This window comes from Zea mays, chromosome 3 (assembly GCF_902167145.1).
Source record: "Zea mays cultivar B73 chromosome 3, Zm-B73-REFERENCE-NAM-5.0, whole genome shotgun sequence".
NCBI lineage: Eukaryota > Viridiplantae > Streptophyta > Magnoliopsida > Poales > Poaceae > Zea > Zea mays.
The window spans coordinates 34,034,491-34,056,191 of NC_050098.1; positions in this window are offsets into that span (position 1 = coordinate 34,034,491).

Here is a 21,701-nt window from a genome sequence, read left to right on the forward strand (position 1 = left end):
TACGTGTTCGGGACACACCCAAGTACACTTCATCTAGTGATGAAGAATCCTCCGATGACGAAGTAGATTACTCTAGTTTATTTAAAGGTTTAGATAGAGCCAAAGTAGAGAAAATTAATGAATTGATTGATGCTCTAAAAAAAGGATAGACTTTTAGAAAAGCAAGAGGACATTTTATATGAAGAACATGATAAATTTGTTAGTGTTCAAAAATATCTTGCTCTAGAAATTAAAAGAAATGAAATGCTATCCTCTGAGTTGTGTGCATGCCATGAATCTGTCTCTAGTTTAAAAAATTTAAATGATGAATTAAATGCTAAGCTAGAGGAGGCAAATGCAACTAGATCATGTGTAGATCATGTAGTTATTTGTAATAGATGCAAGGACTTTGATGTTAATTCTTGTGATGAACACCTTATTTCTATTGCTAAATTAAATGATGAGGTGGCAAGTCTTAATGCTCAACTTAAGACTTGCAAAATTGATTTTGATAAATTAATATTTGCTAGGATGCCTATACTGTTGGTAGACACCCCTCAATTAAGGATGGACTTGGTTTTCGAAAGGAAACCAAGAACTTAACAAGCCAAAAGGCTCCCGTTCTCAACAAGGAGAAAGGGAAGGCCCCTATGGCTAGTAGTTCTCAAAAGTGTCATGCCTGCATTTTATGATAGAAAATTTTCTAGGAATGTTTGTAATGATAGAGACTATGATCATGCTATGATTGCTTCTAGCTCTACTTATGATTGTAGTAGAAATAAGCCTAGGCGCAACCATGTTGTGTCTCATGCGCCTAGGAGAAATCAAGTTGTGTGTCATGTTTCTAGAAAATTGTGCAAAGAACCTTCAACTATTTATCATGCTTGCAATACTTCGTTTGTACTTTCATGTAAAAATGCAAAAGTAGTTGCTAGGAAGTTGGGATCCAAATGCAAGGGAGACAAAACTTGTATTTGGGTTCCAAAAGTAATTATGACTAACCTTGTAGGACCCAACAAGAGTTGGGTACCTAAAACCCAAGCTTAATTCCTTGCAGGTTTATGCATCCGGGGGCTCTAGCTAGATAATCGACAGCGGATGCACAAACCACATGACAGGGGAGAAGAAGATGTTCACCTCCTATGTCAAGAACAAGGTTTCCTAGGATACGATCATCTTTGGAGATGGGAACCAAGGCAAGGTCAAGGCTTGGGCAAGATTGCCATCACTAACGAGCACTCAATTTCGAATGTATTTCTAGTAGAGTCGCTTGGGTACAACCTTCTGTCTGTAAGTCAATTGTGTCACATGGGTTACAATTGTCTTTTTACAAACGTTGATGTATTTATCTTTAGAAGGAGTGATGGTTCATTAGCTTTTAAGGGTGTATTAGACGACAAACTCTACTTAGTTGATTTTTCGAAAGAGGAGGCCGATCTAGATGCATGCTTAATAGCTAAGACTAGTATGGGCTGGCTTTGGCATCGCCGTCTAGCACATGTTGGGATGAAGAACCTTCATAAACTTCTAAAGGGAGAACATGTGTTAGGACTAACCAATGTTTGTTTCGAGAAAAACAAACCTTGTGCAGCATGTCAGGTAGGGAAACATGTGGGAAGCACTCATCACAGCAAGAATGTGATGACAACATCAAGACCACTGGAGCTTCTTCACATGGACCTCTTTGGACCCGTTGCCTACCTTAGCATTGGGGGAAGATAAATCAGAAACCCAAGGGATCCTAAAGCGCTTTCTAAGGAGGGCTCAAAACGAATTTGAGCTAAAGGTAAAAAAGATAAGGAGCGACAACGAGTCTGAGTTCAAGAATCTGCAAGTTGAGGAGTATCTTGAGGAGGAAGGTGTCAAGCACGAGTTCTCCGCTCCCTACACACCACAACAAAACGGTGTAGTAGAGAGGAAGAACCGGACGTTAATCGACATGGCGAGAACGATGCTTGGAGAGTTCAAGATGCCCGAGCGGTTTTGGTCGGAAGATGTGAACACAGCCTGTCACACCATAAACCGGCTCTACCTGCATCGCCTTCTCAAGAAGACCTCCTACGAACTCCTTACCAGTAACAAACCCAATGTCTCTTACTTTCGTGTATTTGGGAGCAAATGTTACATTCTGGTGAAGAAAGGTAGACATTCTAAATTTGCTCCCAAAGCAGTAGAAGGGTTTTTACTAGGGTATGACTCAAATACAAAGGCGTATAGAGTCTTCAACAAATCATCGGGTTTGGTTGAAGTCTGTAGCGATGTTGTATTTGATGAGACTGATGGCTCTCCAAGAGAGCAAGTTGATCTTGATGATATAGATGAAGATGAAGTTCCAACGGTCGCAATGCGCACTATGGCGATAGGTGATGTGCGACCACAGGAACTACAGGAACAAGATCAGCCTTCTTCCTCGATGCTGGTGCATCCCCCAACTCAAGATGATGGACAGATACCTCAAGAAGAGGAGCGTGATCAAGGGGGAGCACGAGAAGAACAAGTTATGGAGGAAGAAGCACCATGGGCCCCTCCAACCCAAGTCTGAGCTACGATCCAAAGAAATCACCCCGTCGATCAGATTCTAGGTGACATCAGCAAGGGAGTAACTACTCGCTCACGCTTAGCTATTTTTTGTGAGCATTACTCGTTTGTCTCTTCTATTGAGCCTTTCAGGGTAGAAGAGGCCTTGCAGGATCCGGACTGGGTGTTGGCCATGCAGGAAGAGCTCAACAACTTCAAGAGAAATGAAGTTTGGAGCCTGGTGCCACGTCTAAAGCAAAACGTCATGGGAACCAAGTGGGTGTTCCGCAACAAGCAAGACGAGCACGGAGTGGTGACATGAAACAAGGCTCGACTTGTGGCAAAAGGGTATTCCCAAGTCGCAGGTTTGGATTTCGAGGAGACCTTTGCTCCTGTGGCCAGGCTAGAGTCTATTCGAATATTATTAGCCTATGCCGCTCACCACTCTTTTAGGCTGTTCCAAATGGATGTGAAGAGCGCTTTCCTCAACGGGCCACTCAAGGAGGAGGTATATGTGGAACAACCCCCTGGCTTTGAGGATGACAGGTATCCCGACCACGTATATAAGCTCTCTAAGGCACTCTATGGACTTAAGCAAGCCCCAAGAGCATGGTATGAATGCCTTAGAGATTTCTTAATTGCTAATGCTTTCAAGATTGGGAAAGTTGATCCCACTCTTTTTACAAAGACTTGTGATGGAGATCTCTTTGTGTGCCAAATTTATGTCGATGACATAATATTTGGGTCTACTAATCAAAAGTATTGTGAGGAGTTTAGCAGGGTGATGACACAAAAGTTCGAGATGTCAATGATGGGCAAGTTGACCTACTTCCTTGGGTTCCAAGTGAAGCAACTCAAGGACAGCACCTTCATCTCCCAAACGAAGTACACACAAGATCTTCTCAAGCGGTTTGGGATGAAGGACGCCATGCCCGCGAAGACACCTATGGGAGCCGACGGGCACGTTGACCTCAACAAAGGAGGTAAGTCCGTTGATCAAAAGGCATACCGGTCCATGATAGGTTCATTGTTTTATTTATGTGCTAGTAGACCAGACATTATGCTAAGTGTTTGCATGTGTGCTAGATATCAATCCGACCCCAAGGAATGTCACCTTGTGGCCGTTAAGCGAATTCTTAGATATTTAGTTTCTACGCCTTGCTTCGGGATCTGGTATCCAAAGGGGTCTACCTTTGACTTGATTGGATCCTCAGACTCCGATTATGCCGGGTGCAAGGTTGATAGGAAGAGCACATCAGGGACGTGCCAATTTCTAGGAAGGTCCCTGGTGTCCTTGAGTTCTAAGAAACAAACATCCGTTTCCCTATCCACCACTGAGGCCGAGTATGTTGCCGCAGGACAGTGTTGCACGCAACTACTTTGGATGAGGCAAACCCTCCGGGACTTTGGGTACAATCTGAGCAAAGTCCCACTCCTATGTGACAATGAGAGTGCAATCCACATGGCAGATAATCATGTTGAACACAGTCGCACTAAGCACATAGACATCTGGCATCACTTCCTAAGAGATCACTAGCAAAAGGGAGATATCGAGGTGTACCATATTAACACCGAGAACCAGCTAGCCGATATCTTCACCAAGCCTTTAGATGAGAAAAGGTTTTGCAGGTTGCGTAGTGAGCTGAATGTCTTAGATTCGCGTAACTTGGATTGATCTATAGCATACTTGTGTTCTATGCCTTTGATCATGTTACTTTATGCATTTCAATCAATTATTGTTTATGGTGCTCAAGTTGTACAAGTGATCCCCGGACCTCACAAGTCCATATGCGAATGATGCACATATTAAGGGGGAGATGTGCTACAACTTGACCCTTTGAGACTAACCTGTTTGTTTGAGTACATTTGATGTAGTCTCAAAGGTGCATTGAAAAGGAAAATGAACTTGGACGATGAAAAGACTTCCACTGCACTCCGGTATTAGTGTACTTACTTCCAAGTTCATACTTGCAATTTCATTGCCTTTTGCTCTTAATTGACATTTTTGGTGAGGCAATGGGGTTAAAAGGGCCAAAAATGATCCCGTTTTGGTGCTTCATGCCAAAGGGGAGAAATTAAGGCCAAAGCAACTGGATCAGCCAACCACTTGAGAATTTTGAAAATAGTAGAGTTAGAATTTGTGATTTGTTCAAAATAATCTTATTGCAAAATTTGGTCTCTTATGGGGGAGAATTTTGATTATGGGAAAAAGGGGGAGTTTTTAGCACTTGATCAATTTTTCTCTTGGAATATCTCTTGATTTGCTCAAACAAGTGTGTTTGACTTAGAGATAGGAAAAATAATTTGATTTGCAAAAACAAACCAAGTGGTGGCAAAGAGTGTTCCAAATATGCCAAATCATTAGAAAAAACAATTTGGTCTTCAATTCATTGATGTTGCACTTCTTTTGGTTGCTTTTGGATGTGTTGGCATAAATCACCAAAAAGGGGGAGATTGAAAGGGAAATGTGCCCTTGGGCAATTTCTATAAGTATTTTGGTGATTAGATGCCCAACACATTAAATAAGTACTTATGAGCAAAATGTGTGTGGCGGAACCGCCCGAATTATTCCAGCTTAAGTGCCCAAGTCGCACCCTTAAGGGCAGCAACACACTTAAACAGGAATAACTCGTCAGTCCCTCGGATCTAGTCCGATAAAGCCACTTACCAGGATCGAATACCACTAGCTCACACGAAGGTGAGGCACAGAGAAATACAATAAAACATAATACCACAAATTTGATAAGTATCATTAGTGATTACATTATCGGAGTTTCAGAAATAATAACCATAAATTTTAATGCAGCGGAAATAACTAACAGATTAAACAGAGTAACATGGCAAGCCTGGCCACGCTACTCCTCCTAGTCCTCTCCTGCGGAAGCAGTAACCCACTCGACCGTCTATCCCGGTGGCAGGGATGAAGGCCAAGTCACACCATCAACCAATCATCCTAAGGAGTACCTGCAAAAATTATGCCACAAGCAAGGCTGAGTATACTAATACTCAGTTAGACTTACCTGGTGTGAGGAGTCTACTCCTCTACCTCTAGACATGCAGCTGTTTGGCTGAGGGGTTTGGTTTGCCAAAAGCACTAGCTGAGTCTAAAAACAAGTTTTAGCTTTTCAAGTTTTAGTAGAATCGTTTATACTAGATGTGCACCTAGCTAATCATACATGGTATCAAACATTTTTACAAATCAACATCTTTTGCGAGTCACCAAATTTCCACTTATTACTCAATGTAGCAGCATGGATCAAGCAGTCTCATTAGCTGCGAGAAGCAGACGATTCGAATCGAGTTTTTAAACCTTGCAAGGTAAACCTAAACACACGACGTGGCGAGGCATTCCGTCCCCACACACATCAACCATCTCCATCGATTCCTCGTCAGCAGAGAGGGGCTCACCGCCTTGGCGTACAATGCCTCACTGACCCCGACTGCCGTCGTGTAGAGACCGCACTTGTACCCACCATAACCGGAATGGGAGACCACGTCTCAGGTCACGTGAGGAGGGCAATCTGCTGCCAGGTTCACTCAGGTACTAGGCTTACCGATTTACCATATTTCTCGGCATGTGCTTAGTACGTTCAAACGCTTGCCACATGGTACCACACCTTAATCCTTATTCCAATTTCCGTCTCGTAGACAATGCATCCCCATGGATCGTTGTCCACAGACCATAATCATTATGATATAAAAATGGATACAACCAATTCCTGACCTCGCGCGAGTGCTAGAAAAATCACTCGACTTCTACCGAGATCCCTAATTAGTAAAGCAGCTACTCGACCTAGCATACTAGTATCCATCTCAAAGGGAATCCTGAGTTCATGCAACTAGGGTTTCAGTCAACTCCTACACTTAAGTGCACAATACAAGCCTATAAACATTAAGTGCAGTAAAATAGCATATATAATGGTTATGCATAAAACCGGGGCTTGCCTTTAATTTAACACTTAGATAGTGTTTGGTGGGGGGAGGTACTCGCTTGGCGAGCACCCACTGGTTATGTCCATCATTCTTCAGGTCATCCACCAACTGCACCTTGTTGTTCGCACCACATCACTTGCACAATCATCATCTCTTGGTCCTAAATGAGATGCAGGATGCACATGTATGAATATAATGAAAGGAGCACAAAAGTAGCATAGATATACAAAGACACGGTGGTGAACTAAACATTTAAATTGAAAGACACCATAGACAACCACACGTTAGCATTAGTTATCTACGCTTTATCGGTAATCAACATTAACACCATTAAAAAGATGACAACATTTTATATATTTACGCAACACAAAAATAACATCACAAGTACGTGTATTTTATTTATTTGGATACGTCTTTTCATTAGTTCTCCTATTGACCGCGCAAAAGCATCACCGACCACACAAGTCCAACCAAGACTTGAATTATTCTAACACTTTGACATTTGTTAGAGTTAAATTAATCAAATGAGGACTAATAAGTAGACTTACTAATTCTTATCCGTGTCATTTTGAACACTAGAAGTACCATACTCAATTAACAACACATTCTCTATGATAATTGTAACACCCCAGGTGTTACCATGGCCATGGCACCTCTATGCACTAATGACTGTGATCACAAGTGGAAGAAACTTGAAGAGAAGAGCATAAAACCTTGGGGACCATGTATTAACCAAGAATGTTAATGACCAAAAGCATTACCCAAGCATTTATGCAATTATCACCTTGGGCAAGAGAAGAATAAACCCTAGACCCTTCTTAAGCTCTTAACTCCCAAAACCCTGGTAAAGCGGGGGAGGTTAAGCAAATGTGCAAATCATGATTTAACCTTTGGTCAAAGTTTAAGTAACATTAAAATTCACAAAAATGCAGAGAGGAAACATTACAAAAAGGCCCCTTTTAAAACCCCAAATCCATTCTTTAAGTGGAGAGAGCATTAGAGCTCTCTAATTCTCTCTAAGTCAAATTTTACACCTATTCTAAAGATCCACCGTGTTCACTTAGTAAATGGCACCAAAACCACTTGAGTTGTATACCAAAAATGTGTCATACCACCTAAGGCACCCACTGAAAAAAGTTGAAACCGAGCCCAAGACATTTGACATGATTTGGCATGGCTTTTGTCGCGAGGTGGGCAGAGGGACAAGCCAGATTTGGCGTCCGCATATCTCCCTACCTAGGGTATATCTGCCATGGGGACTCACATACAAGAGACAGCCCTAGGTGCCAGGAGGAGGCCTACGTCGGATTTTTGCCAAGATTCGCACGCTAGCGATCTCGGCAAGCTGTTGAACACGGGCAGAAGAACACTTCCACGTGCTCGATGCGCTCTGAGCGCGCCAGAGCACGCCCGCGCCCAACCCCGCGCGCGCCGCGCCGAGCCGTGCCCGTGTCCCCTGCTCGCGCCCGCGCCTATAAAGCCCCCTCAGGCGTCGACCGTACTCCTCCGCGCACGCTCGACCTCACCGGAGCCAGAAACCACCGGCGTTTGCCCTGCAAACGGCGTGCCCGCGGCCACCCGATCCCCCGCCACCGTAGACCAGCCAGCAGAGCCCTTCCCAGCCATGCCCGACCCTTGGAAGATACCGTGCATGCCTCGGTGAAGCTCCCCGAGCAAGGAATCGGACTTTGCTTCGCCGGAGAAGCCAGTCCACGGTCGTCGGACTTCACCCGATCGTCGGTGAACGTAGACCGGGTAAGTCTCTGCACCGTTTGTCGATTCCTTGCGCACATAGCCTCTACGTCATCCCGTGGAGCTCATCGTGCCGTTTAATTGGACTAGATCGCCGTGGTTAAGCCGGAGCACTCGCCGCCGACGAGATCACCCGCCTGCGCGCGTGGTCCGATCGATTCCGGCCACCACCGCCGTCAAGCCGTACCTCGTTGTGACCGCCAGGACCTCCCGAAGCCAACCCCCGCCCCTCGCCGGACCTCTCTCACCGCCGGTAAGCCGCGCCGCCCTTTTCTTTCCCGCGGGCACTGTTTGCATTAGGGGAGGGACCTCGGGGAAGAAGAAGGAAAAGCCAGGGGGTTTTGTGCGCTTTTAGTGACTCAAGGGAATAGTAGAGCAGGGGTAGAAATGAATGGATTGATTTAGGAGGAACCCAGGGTCTTCGGTGCAAAGTAGTTTTCCAGGAAACCTTTTAAATTATTCTGAATTAACTCCAAATAGAACTTGGAAAATTCATAACTTCAGTTTGGTTTACCCAAATCAAGTCAAACCAATTTTGCCAGATCCTAAATAATGTAAACTACTTAGGAAAAATATAAAACCCCTAAGTGTCGCAGAATACTTTAGAGTTTTGATTTAAATGATTAACTGGTCAAAAGCTAAAAGAAATAAGGAAAAATAGTTACACTGTTTGACTGGGGTTAAGAAAATTTAGAGAAGTACTTGATCACTTCCTAACATGTACAAAAATAATAAACCCCTCTGTACACCAAGTTAAGGTAGAGTTTACCATTTAAATCATTTTTAGCCTAAAGTTAGAGAAAATATTAAAGGTGGTTTAAATAAAAAACCAAGGAACACCCACATTTTTGTTAGTTCACTTATTTAGTATAGTTCACTAGAATAATTTATTATACCCTTGTTTAGTACAGAATTAATGAGATACCTTTTATTTTAGGGAAACAAGGAACACTTAGAAAAACCCTAGAAAAATAACCCCAAGGAGAAAACACCCCAAACCTTGGGATAACTAATGTTTTGTTATTATGAACATAGGAAAAATATGAAATCTGTTGTTTGATGTTTTTCAAATAAAACTTTAGGAATTCACAACTAAATATCCAATAAGCCTTTTTCTGTGTTTTTTAACACAAAGGCCTAATATCACCTATGTATCTGGACAAAAATAAAATTTGGTACAGAAACCTCAATTAAATCATAGCTATAGTGTAAAGTGCCTTTTTAAAACTTATCCTTGTTAATTTTGCACAAATAGTATCTGAATCAGTAACCACCTCAAATTTATAGGACAAATTACAGTAACAACTAGTAACCCACTGTAATTTTTACAGAATTTTTGGAAAGAGTTAAACCACTGTTGTAGTTTAAACCTACCCTAGACTTCATAAATAGAAAATGAAAAAGGGAAATTAATAGTGGGGATTAATGTCACCCTAACCCAACCAGCAAAACCCCTTTTATTGCCCACTAAAATATCTAAGGGAAATACAATCCACTATGCTTATCCCTAATAAACCCAAACCTAATTGATAAGCATACACCACTAAGAGCCACGTATGACCAAGAAACCCTAAGTTACTAAACTAACTTAGTTTTCTTTCACTTAGCATAATGTTTACTAAATCCTGCATAATCATGGCATACATATTCTTATTCATTGCATTCGATAGATTGCAACCTCGCTGACGGAGAGTATATCCTCGTGCCGGAGCAAGGAGCTGCTCAGGAGGTAGCCCCGGATCCAGCACCAGAGCCTGCCCCAGAGGATCTGCCTGCCCCAGCTTTGGAAGGCAAGCCCCGGTGTTATGCATAACCTGTTTATTATGCTAATTTTCTACACTTAATGATTGTAGGATTGAATGCGCATTTAAGTGTAGGAGTTGTTTGAAACCCTAGTTGCATGATCTCAGGAATCCTTTTTGTAATGGATACTAGTATGCTAGGTCGAGTAGCTGCTTTATTAATTAGGATCTCGGTAGAAGTCGAGTGATTTTTCTAGCACTCGCGCGAGGCCAGGAATTGGTTGTATCCATTTTGATATCATATTGATGGTGGTCTGTGGACAACGGTCCATGGGGATGCGTTGTCTACGAGACGGAAACTGGAATAAGGATTAAGGTGTGGTACTGTGTGTCAAGCATTTGAACGTACTAAACACATGCCGAGAAATATGGTAAATCGGTAAGCCTAGTACCTGAGTGAACCTGCCCGCAGACTTTACCCCTCACGCGACCTGAGACGTGGTCTCCCATTCCGGTTATGGTGGGTACAAGTGCAGTCACTGCACGACGGCAGTCGGGGTCAGTGAGGCATTGTACGCCAAGGCGGTGAGCCCTGATCTGTTGCCAGGGAATCGATGGGGATGGTTGATATGTGTGGGGACGGAGTGCCCCTACATGTCGTGTGTTTAGGTTTACCTTGCAAGGTTTAAAAAAACTCGATTCGAATCGTCTGCTTCTCGCAGCTAATGAGACTGCTTAATCCATGCTGCTACATTGAGTAACAAGTGGAAATGTGATGATGTGACAAAAGATGTTGATTGCTAAATTTGCTTGCTACCATGAATGAGTAGGTAGTACTCATCTAGTCTTAAGAGAGTCACACTAAAACTTGACAAAACTAAAACTTGATTTATAAACTCAGCTAGTACTTTTGGCAACCAAACCCCACAGCCAAACAGCTGCATGTCTAGAGGTAGAGGAGTAGACTCCTCACACCGGGTAAGTCTAGCTGAGTATTAGTATACTCAGCCTTGCTTGTGGCATAATTTTACAGGTTCTCTAGAGGACATGGTTGCTGGAGTGACTTGGCTGTCCATCTTGCCACCGGGTTGGACTGTCGAGTGGGACCCTGCCTCGGCTGAGGAGGAGCATGAGGAGTGATGGGACAGGCTTCCCCATCTCTCTGTTTATTTATCATTAGTTTTATTCCGCTGCACTTCGAACAATAATGACTACTTTTGCAAAAACTCCGATGATGATGTAATAAGCTTAATACTCCTTAATATGGTTTTATGCTTTATTGTATTTGCTCTGTGACTCACCATCGAGTGAGATTGTGGTACTTGATCCTGTCAGTGGCCTCGTTGGACTAGATCCGAGGGATTGACAGGTTATTCCCATTTAAGTGTGGTCTAGCATCTAAGGCGGGACTTAGGCACTTAAGTTGGAATAATTCGGGCAGTTCCGCCACAATAATCAATATCGAAGCGCTTTTCACCCAATAATTTGCATTTCAACTTAGACATCACATGAGCACTACTACTTTTTACCCGCGATCCTAACCATACACATTTAGACCAACATGCTCATCATGACTACGAGCCTAACTAAAGCCATCTAACAATTCGGCTAACTAGAGCAACGACATAGCCCGCTAAATAACATACACGTCGGCTTGCCTATTGTTATCACTATCTAAGGCACAACATACACCACAACATTTTTATAAACATACGTATTCACATGTATATTCACACATCGACCAATTCATACGAACCATAAACCACTAATCTCTAACTTGAAACCATCATGCGCTTACTTCCCAATTCATGAACACATAACGTGTATTGACCCGACTCAAGATATAGAGGAAGTGATGACTACTTTGGCATGTCACCACCTCTCTATATAAGCCAAAACAATTTCTACTATCGACTAAGAGTTCTAAGTATTAAACACATTATTAATTTCCACGCGCAAATAAACCTCAACTTAACACTAGTGACACCGATGGATTTTTACTAAACTCATCAGGCGCATAACCTCGTCTCGCATACAACCATATGGTGGCGTGCACCCAAGACACTTCAATCAATGTGGCGCGACCACTAATATATGAACTCCGACACTCATGTATTAATAATTCATCCTTCACGCAAATTAGCATTGTCTAAACTACTCGTCACATTAACAATTATATCCCCTATATAATCACGAATCCCATCACATTGCATAAAACAAATACAATTTTCACATAAACACATATCGATGCATTTCCCAAAACAAAATTCGCATTTTGTAACTTAGTTTTCGCATTTAAACAACACATCGCATATTTTTCCTATCAAATATGAAAACATTCGAGTTCTTTTCCACATCAGTTTCTTCTCTATACGCATCCATTCATACAATTATATTTTCACGCACATATTCACATGCAGGCACATCATCGACCGAATACGTAAATAAAATAAATCGCGAATCATTCAAGGCGAACAACCTGGTCGGCTCGCGTCGCGCATGCATGCCATTAGTTTGGGCTCTTTGCCGACGAGCGATGCGCGAGGCGTGACGTCGACAAGGGCTACGATTAAACGATATACACAAGCATTACACAATTTATTTGTTCAGTCATTTTATAAATTCAAGGAACACGGGACAGCGAGGAGCTCACCGCGGGTTTCGACGACGGCACACAGGGCTGCGCAGATCGACGGCGGGTGGTCCGACTTGGCGAGCGCGATGCAGCGGAGGGCGTCGCTGCTGCTGCGCGAGGTCGAGGGCTGCGGGGTCGACGATGTCGCGGCGTGGCTGCTGCTGCGCGAGGACGACGACAGGAGGTGGAGGTCGAGCAAGATGCAGGGGCTTGCCTACCGCCTTGCCACGCGGAGGAGATGAACCACGGGAAAACAATCGTTGGCCTTGGAGAAGAAATTCCTCTGCGCAAGGAACAGAGAGGAGGGGCTGGAGATAGGAGTAGGGGGTCGGACGCCCTATATGGGAGGAGCAGAGGCGCCATGGGAGTGGGAGCCGTGCATCCATGGTGGCCGGCGTTGGGGAAGAAGACCGGCTGTTCGAGCTCGGGCCAGGGGAGGTCACTGCAGCCGAGCGCTTGGAGGAAAGGAGCTCGCCACGGCAAGAGCAGGGAAGGGGAGGCTGGCCGTCGGCCTTGGACGCGGCCAGGGAAGGGGACGCCATGGAGGCCCTACTCCTGCGTGCTGGGGAGAAGAAGCGAGGAGGGAGATGCAGGGAACCCGGCGTAGGGAGCTCGGCGTTCGGAAGTAGCCAACATCGAGGGGAAATGCTCGGCCCCATGGGAAGAGAGGCTGTCGGCGGATGGAGCAGGGGCCAACGACCTCACGTGGTCGAGCAGGACATCAGAGGAAGAGGGAGAGGAGGAATCCCGCTGCTGGCGAGGTGCGCTAGGAGGGCGGCCATGGGAGGAGGCAAGCTCCAGCCGGACTTGGGGAAGGAGCGCCAAGCGCCAAGGAGCCAGGAAGGGAGCGCCGAGGAAGCTGGAGCCGACCTCCATGCCTGTTGCCGTGGGGAGAAGAAGACAGGGAAGAAAGAAGGTGGCGGCTGGGAAAATGGAGGGGTGGGAGTGCAAAAATGCAACCACTTGCTAGGAGAGGGCTCCTATTTATAGAAGGGGCACTAGGGTTAGGGTTTTCTCATGGGCCAAATGGGCCGGGCTAGAACGGGCTTGGCCCAAAACACGTAATCGGGTTGCGCTAAACATTTTCCGGAATAAAATGCTCCTACGGAATTCGTTTCTACGGAGAATAGAGCGAATAGATTTCGGAAGATCGGGCGATTAACTTGGCCGAGAGTCTGATTTGAGTTCGGTTCGGACATGAGATATTTGGCCGAGTCGGATAAAATTGATTAGAGGACGACACATTGAGTATTCTGTTTGAGAGTATGGACTCGGATTAAAATAGTCGGACATCGGTCGAGGTTCGAGGAATTAGACTAGGGCTCAGATTAAATAACAACCGTCGAGAGTTGATTAAAGGAGCTTCAGATGAGATTTATAATTCGAGATTGATTATCGAGTTTGCATCCGTGCCGAGAATTAAAAGTTTTAACAGGCTCCAAAATTGGTTGTTCTTGAGATTGAATAATTCCAAACTTGGTGAAACTTTCATGAGTAACTTGATAAATGGAGATAAATGTGATAAAGAGATAGAAATTTTCACTGAGCATCCGAGATTAGGATAAATCTCCCGACATAACACGAAATACACACCTGTGGTGTCACAGCCTTCCCCCCTTAAAAGAATCTCGTCCCGACAAGATAATGAAGATAGATTTGGATAGAATATCGTGACATATTGAGACAAAACGCAGCGATCACTTTGAGAGAATATCCACAAAAGATAGCACGTCAGTATAGTCTCGTAATGGATCACGACTATTAACCGCGATACCAGCGCGTGCCGAGCAGCTCAACCTTATGTGTGCACCCAAAGGAGGCTCTCGGTTTTGTCGCGGCACCATCAGTCCTTAGTCATAACACGATTACCAAACGCAACCAACGATAAATCCACGTGGCATAAATAGATGGAGCCCTTGAGAGTATGGCTCGAAAAATAAGATCATGACAGGAGTTGAAACATAGAATTATTGGCAAAAACGAGCAACACATGAGAATCTTCTTCAACTCCATATACTCTTTTATGATCAACACAGAGATTACCAAGTTAGGGATTTGTACGAGAGTGGATATGAGAAGGAGGCAACCATGAGATCAAATCGATAAGCTTGCAGAGACAAGAGAGAACTGAAGACAAAAGCAAAATCCATTGAACTCGATGGATACACCATTTAGAGATAAAAATCGATAAAATGGCGTCATGATTCTTGGAGGAAGAGCCTGAGATCGACCAGAAATGAGAGATTTTAAGCAGATCAACATCCAATGCTTGAGAACGGGTTTTAGCATATATCTAGATAATAGGGCAGGATCAATAGGGGATCCTGAGATTCGGGTGATAAAGCCACAACATGATTCACGAGGAAAAATATTACCAGATCCAGGTGAAAAGAGAGGTAGGCAAATAGGATTAGCTAGGATGATCAACAGAAATGCTATGAAGTTTTAGGGACAAGGATTTATGGAAGGAAACATGGCCTTGGTAGGGTTTGCGCAACTAGACACCAAACAACAATTTTTTTGACGAAACAAGTGCACAAGGAGAATTGGGTTGGCCTAGCGGTCAAGTTGTGGTGGTCTATAAGCTGTGCAAGTGTAAATTCAAGGTAAACACTCAAGGGTCAGAAAATACCAACACAAGCATAAATATTTTTTTAGGCTTCACTTGCTAACTACAAGGTTGTTTGGAGGGGGTCTTTTCATGAGCAGAACAGGCAACATTTTTTTGTAATAAGGGTCGAACAATTACAATACCACCTAAATAGCAAGACAAGAGAAACACATGTCACGACCTAACAAGACTTACCAATCTAACACGAGGTAAGGCATTTCTAACATAGCAGTACATCACATTATTCGCAAGTTCTTATTATTGGAATAAAGGTGAGAGAAGCATGTTGATGCACAAGAGACAATTATGCGACAATCATGATGCATGCTCATTCTAATCGTCTTCTCAGACCTAACTAATTTTTTTCGGATGCTTCGACAGCATCCTTCCTAATAGTAGTAGTAGCCTTTATGGCCTATATAAATATAGCCACCTAACTACCCATCTATTTCCTAAGGCTTCACGTCCTAGGTCTATCCTTATCGTCCTGACATCTATCCAACTTGATTTCTAAGCAAGTTTTACTTTAGAAAAGGTTGGTAATCATAACTTATTTACTTCTCTGTAATGGTATTCGCTTCGATACCAGCTGTGGCGGAACCGCCCGAATTATTCCAGCTTAAGTGCCCAAGTCGCACCCTTAAGGGCAGCAACACACTTAAACAGGAATAACCCGTCAGTCCCTCGGATCTAGTCCGATAAAGCCACTTACCAGGATCGAATACCACTAGCTCACACGAAGGTGAGGCACAGAGAAATACAATAAAACATAATACCACAAATTTGATAAGTATCATTAGTGATTACATTATCGGAGTTTTAGAAATAATAACCGTAAATTTTAATGCAGCGGAAATAACTAACGGAGAAAAACGAGTAACATGGCGAAGCCTGGCCACGCTACTCCTCCTGGTCCTCTCCTGCGGAAGCAGTAACCCACTCGACCATCTATCCTGGTGGCAGGGATGAAGGCCAAGTCACACCATCAACCAATCATCCTAAGGAGTACCTGCAAAACTTATGCCACAAGCAAGGCTGAGTATACTAATACTCAGCTAGACTTACCCGGTGTGAGGAGTCTACTCCTCTACCTCTAGACATGCAGCTGTTTGGCTGAGGGGTTTGGTTTGCCAAAAGCACTAGCTGAGTCTAAAAACAAGTTTTAGCTTTTCAAGTTTTAGTAGAATCCTTTAGACTAGATGTGCACCTAGCTAATCATACATGGTATCAAACATTTTTATAAATCAACATCTTTTGCCAGTCACCTCATTTCCACTTATTACTCAATGTAGCAGCATGGATCAAGCAGTCTCATTAGCTGCGAGAAGCAGATGATTCGAATCGAGTTTTTAAACCTTGCAAGGTAAACCTAAACACACGACGTGGCGAGGCACTCCGTCCCCACTCACATCAACCGTCCCCATCGATTCCTCGTCAGCAGAGAGGGGCTCACCACCTTGGCGTACAATGCCTCACTGACCCCGACTGCCGTCGTGCAGTGACCGCACTTGTACCCACCATAAACGGAATGGGAGACCACGTCTCAGGTCGCGTGAGGAGGGCAATCTGCTGCCAGGTTCACTCAGGTACTAGGCTTACCGATTTACCATATTTCTCAGCATGTGCTTAGTACGTTCAAACGCTTGACACATGGTACCACACCTTAATCCTTATTCCAATTTTCGTCTCGTAGACAACGCATCCCCATAGATCGTTGTCCAGAGACCATCATCATTATGATATAAAAATGGATACAACCAATTCCTGACCTCGCGCGAGTGCTAGAAAAATCACTCGACTTCTACCGAGATCCCTAATTAGTAAAGCAGCTACTCGACCTAGCATACTAGTATCCATCTCAAAGGGAATCCTGAGTTCATGCAACTAGGGTTTCAGTCAACTCCTACACTTAAGTGCACAGTACAAGCCTACAAACATTAAGTGCAGTAAAATAGCATATATAATGGTTATGCATAAAACCGGGGCTTGCCTTTAATTTAACACTTAGATAGTGTTTGGTGGGGGGAGGTACTCGCTTGGTGAGCACCCACTGGTTATGTCCATCATTCTTCAGGTCGTCCACCAACTGCACCTTGTTGTTCGTACCACATCACTTGCACGATCATCATCTCTCGGTCCTAAATAAGATGCAGGATGCACATGTATGAATATAATGAAAGGAGCACAAAAGTAGCACAGATATACAAAGACACAGTGGCGAACTAAACATTTAAATTGGAAGACACCATAGACAACCACACGTTAGCATTAGTTATCTACGCTTTATCGGTTATCAACATTAACACCATTAAAAAGATGACAACATTTTATATATTTACGCAACACAAAAATAACATCACAAGTACGCGCATTTTATTTATTTGGATACGTCTTTTCATTAGTTCTCCTATTGACCGCGCAAAAGCATCACCGACCACACAAGTCCAACCAAGACAACGTAAGCTTGAATACGACATAGGCATCACTAACTACGGAACTCCTATATCACAATCAACTAGAGCAAGAAACATACAAAACATGACACACGTGCATTATTAAGCTTAGTCATGGCAAGTCTACATTACCTAAGTGTTAACCAAACATTTTTTAGCAAACAGGGTAAACTAAACAATCAAATGCGCACATGCAGATTTTTAGGACAGCAGCACAGCAGTTACTTGTTTTAATCATAACTCTTCAAATATTAATCCAGAAATAGCAAATTAGGATTTTCTGGAAAGCTTAAAAAGTTTTCTACAACTTTGGTATTTTTACCTCAACATGATTCAGCACTTAGCAAGGTCAAAACGTGCAATCACAGCAGCTCTGTCCAGATTTGAACAGATTCAGACTTGCAACTTCAAAAATTCACAACTAGAGATTCAGACACCCAAACAAAGTGATCTTAGACTTTCTGGAAAGCTAATTAAATATTATACAAATTATTTATAAACATATCAAGGTGATTAAATATTTAACTAAGGATAAAAGACACTAGAAGACTTTGCTGTCCCGAACTGGACAGAATCAGTCTTTCTACTTTAAACATCCATAACTTAATCTTCAGACCACCAAAAAGAGTGATCCAAGACTTTTTGGAAAGCTCAGCAAAAGTACTACACAACTTTTATAATCACCTCGAAGTGATTCAATGTTTAACTAAATCAAACAACACAATTTTAGAAATCTATTCTGACGGTGGACAGAACACAGCAACCAGTTTGTAAAATTCATAACTCTTAAACTGTCAGGCTTATGGTTATGAAATTTTAACACAAACAAGATAACAAAAACATATACCACTTTCTTATAACGACCATAAACAGATTGCAACATCAAATTGAGCAAACAATGCAGTTTCTGAAATCTGTACAGAATTTAGACAGATTCAGTTACTGAATTTGTAAAAAGCATAACTCCTAAACAATCAGACTTATGCCTGTCAAATTTTAACACAATTAAGATAATAAAGTTATCTATAACTTTCTTGTGACCACCAATAACTAATTTCAAGATAACTTGAGCAACCATTGCAATCTCTGAAATCTGTTCAGAAATTCGACAGTTTCATGTGCTGGGCTTGTGAAAAGCACAACTCCTAAACGATCAGGTTTATGGCTGTCAAATTTTAGTACAAGCAAGATAATAAGGTTATCTACAACTCTTCTATATGACTTTTCTACAGAAAACATGATTTAGTTCATCAAACAAACAGCACAACTAAAACAGTGTGTGCAGCCCAAAACAGCAATTAATAAATTTCAGCTCCTATACAATTCAAAAATTGCTGCGTTCTAGAGACTTGAATTATTCTAACACTTTAACAATTGTTAGAGTTAAATTAATCAAATGAGAACTAATAAGTAGACTTACTAATTCTTATCAGTGTCATTTGGAACACTAGAAGTACCATACTCAATTAACAACGCATTCTCTACGATAATCAATATCGAAGCGCTTTTCACCCAATAATTTGCATTTCAACTTAGACATCACATGAGCACTACTACTTTTTACCCGCGATCCTAACCATACACATTTAGACCAACAGGCAAATCGTCATGACTACGAGCCTAACTAAAGCCATCTAACAATTCGGCTAACTAGAGCAACGACATAGCCCGCTAAATAACATACACGTTGGCTTGCCTATTGTTATCACTATCTAAGGCACAACATACACCACAACATTTTTATAAACATACGTATTCACATGTATATTCACACATCGACCAAATCATACGAACCGTAAACCACTAATCACTAACTCGAAACCATCATGCGCTTACTTCCCAATTCATGAACACATAACGTGTATTGACCCGACTCAAGATATAGAGGAAGTGATGACTACTTTGGCATGTCACCACCTCTCTATATAAGCCAAAACAATTTCTACTATCGACTAAGAGTTCTAAGTATTAAACACATTATTAATTTCCACGCGCAAATAAACCTCAACTTAACACTAGTGACACCGATGGTTTTTACTAAACTCATCAGGCGCATAACCTCGTCTCGCATACAACCATATGGTGGCGTGCACCCGAGACACTTCAATCAATGTGGCACGACCACTAATATATGAACTCCAACACTCATGTATTAATAATTCATCCTCCACGCAAATTAGCATTGTCTAAACTACTCGTCACATTAACAATTATATCCCCTATATAATCACGAATCCCATAACATTGCATAAAACAAATAAACTTTTCACATAAACACATATCGATGCATTTCCCAAAACAAAATCCGCATTTTGTAACTTAGTTTTCGCATTTAAACAACGCATCACATATTTTTCCTATCAAATATGAAAGCATTCGAGTTCTTTTCCACATCAGTTTCTTCTCTACACGCGTCCATTCATACAATTATATTTTCACGCACATATTCACATGCAGGCACATCATCGACCGAATACGTAAATAAAATAAATCACGAATCATTCAAGGCGAACAACCTGGCCGACTCGCGTCGCGCATGCATGCCATTAGTTTGGGCTCTTTGCCGAAGAGCGATGCGCGAGGCGTGACATCGACAAGGGCTGCGATTAAACGACATACACAAGCATTACACAATTTATTTGTTCAGTCATTTTATAAATTCAAGGAACACGGGACAGCGAGGAGCTCACCGCGGGTTTCGACGATGGCACACAGGGCTGCGTAGATCGACGCCGGGTGGTCCGACTTGGCAAGCGCGATGCAGCGGAGGGCGTCGCTACTGCTGCGCGAGGTCGATGGCTGCGGGGTCGACGACGTCGCGACGGGGCTGCTGCTGCGCGAGGACGACGACCAGAGGTGGAGGTCGAGCAAGATGCAGGGGCTTGCCTACCGCCTTGCTACGCGGAGGAGATGAAGCGGGGGAAAACAATCGTTGGCCTTGGAGAAGAAATTCCTCTGCGCAAGGAACAGAGAGGAGGGGGCTGGAGATAGGAGCAGGGGTCGGACGCCCTATATGGGAGGAGCAGAGGTGCCATGGGAGTGGGAGCCGTGCATCCATGGAGGCCGGCGTTGGGGAAGAAGACCGACTGTTCGAGCTCGGGCCAGGGGAGGTCACTGCAGCCGGGCGCTTGGAGGAAAGGAGCACGCCACGGCAAGAGCAGGGAAGGGGAGGCTGGCCATCGGCCTTGGACACGGCCAGGGAAGGGGACGCCATGGAGGCCCTACTCCTGCGTGCTGGGGAGAAGAAGCGAGGAGGGAGATGCAAGGAACCCGGCGTAGGGAGCTCGGCGTTCGGAAGCAGCCAACGTCGAGGGGAAAAGCTCGGCCTCATGGGAAGGGAGGCTGTCGGCGGATGGAGCAGGGGCCAACGACCTCACGTGGTCGAGCAGGACATCAAAGGAAGAGGGAGAGGAGAAATCCCGCTGCTGGCGAGGTGCGCTAGGAGGGCGGCCATGGGAGGAGGCAAGCTCCAGCCGGACTTGGGGAAGGAGCGCCGAGCGCCAAGGAGCCAGGAAGGGAGTGCCGAGGAAGCTGGAGCCGACCTCCATGCCTGTTGCCGTGGGGAGAAGAAGACAGGGAAGAAAGAAGGTGGCGGCTGGGAAAATGGAGGGGTGGGAGTGCAAAAATGCATCCACTTGCTAGGAGAGGGCTCCTATTTATAGAAGGGGCACTAGGGTTAGGGTTTTCTCATGGGCCAAATGGGCCGGGCTAGAACGGGCTTGGCCCAAAACACGTAATCGGGTCGCGCTAAACATTTTTCGGAATAAAATGCTCCTGTGGAATTCGTTTCTACGGAGAATAGAGCGAATAGATTTCGGAAGATCGCGCAATTAACTTGGCCGAGAGTCTGATTTGAATTCGCTCGGAAATAACTCCTCGCGCATGATTCGAAAATAAATCGTCTTAAGACTTGATCGGCTTTGGATTTTTAGTCGGAGAAGGCGAATCGTGATATTTTAAAATCGCTGTCGATACGGGGTTTTGAGTTCGGTTCGGACATAAGATATTTGGCCGAGTCGGATAAAATTGATTAGAGGACGACACATTGAGTATTCCGTTTGAGAGTACGGACTCGGATT